The sequence below is a fragment of the Aotus nancymaae genome, unplaced genomic scaffold, assembly GCF_030222135.1.
Source record: "Aotus nancymaae isolate 86718 unplaced genomic scaffold, 86718_ANA_hifiasm-v0.15.2.pri h1tg000053l, whole genome shotgun sequence".
Lineage (NCBI taxonomy): Eukaryota > Metazoa > Chordata > Mammalia > Primates > Aotidae > Aotus > Aotus nancymaae.
In genome coordinates this window covers 30,009,248-30,010,458 of record NW_026988467.1, presented here as the reverse complement: position 1 = coordinate 30,010,458, position 1,211 = coordinate 30,009,248, and the positions used below count along the sequence as shown (strand labels likewise).

General features: G+C 40.7%; 1 pseudogene; it reads left to right on the top strand.

Annotated features, from left to right (window-relative positions):
• On the top strand, positions 1 to 844 carry LOC105709333 (proteasome subunit alpha type-3-like; annotated as a pseudogene).
• The last annotated feature ends 367 nt before the right edge of the window (positions 845 to 1,211 follow it).

Here is a 1,211-nt window from a genome sequence, read left to right as displayed (position 1 = left end):
ATGGGCAGTTACTGTTTAATTAGCATCGAGTTTGAGTTTTATAAGATGAAAAGTTTCTGGAGCCCTGGAAGCCCTACCCGTTCCACTACTTTTAGCACAAAGAGCTCAATTGACACCAGGTATGACTTGTCAGCCTCTACATTCTCTCGTGATGAAAGAGTTTTTCAAGTTGAATGTGCAATGAAGGCTGTGGAAAATAGTAGTACAGCCACTGGATTCAGGTGCAAAGATGGTGGTGTCTTTGGGATAGAAAAGGGAGCCTTCCTAGACTTTACGAAGAAGGCTCCAATGAAAGACTGTTTAATATGGATTGTCATGTTGGAATGGTGGTAGCACGTTTGTTGGTAGATGCTCCTTCTTTGGCAGATGTAGCAAGAGAAGAAGCTTCCAACTTTTGATCTAGCTTTGGCTATAACATTCCATAAAAACATCTTGCAGGCACAGTTGCCATGCATACACACTCTGCCGTAATGTTAGACCTTTTGGCTATAGTTTTACAGTAGGATCTTACAGTGTGAATGACAGGGCACAATTCTGCAAGATGTTTCATATGGTTATTGGGGCCATGCCCTTGGCAAAGCCAGACAAGCTGCAAAGACAGAAAATAGAAAAGCTTCAGGTGAAAGAAATGACCTTCCATGTTAGTGTTAAGAAGTTGCAAAAATATTTACATAGTACATGATGAAGTTAAGAATAAATCTTTTATATCAGAACTCAGCAGCGTTGGTGAGTTAACAAAGGAAGACATGAAATTATTCCAAAAGATATAAGAGAAGAAGAGAAACATGCCTAGGAATCTTTGAAGGAAGAATATGAATTACATGACGAGGCAAGACGGTCATGAGAGGAGTGGTGAGGAAGAAGAGGAAAGAAGTGGCCAGAGCTAGGAGCCTATGCTTCCTTAAATGTAATATGCATTTGTTAGCAATCATCATTTTAGGTGGAAAATTCATCCAGACTACCTTCAGTTTTCTGACTCCCACTACCCTTCACTTTTGCATTATACCTCGACTCCAGCTGTCCCTGTTTCACCTCAATAACCTGATTTAGGCCAACTTCCCAGTTTTTTGTTTTTATTTTTTGGGTTTGTTTGGTTGGTTTTTTTGTTTTGTTTTGTTTTGTTTTGTTTGAGACACAGTCTCACTCTGTCACCCAGGCTAGAGTGCAGTGGCACAATCTCAGCGCACTGCAACCTCCACCTCCTGGGTTCA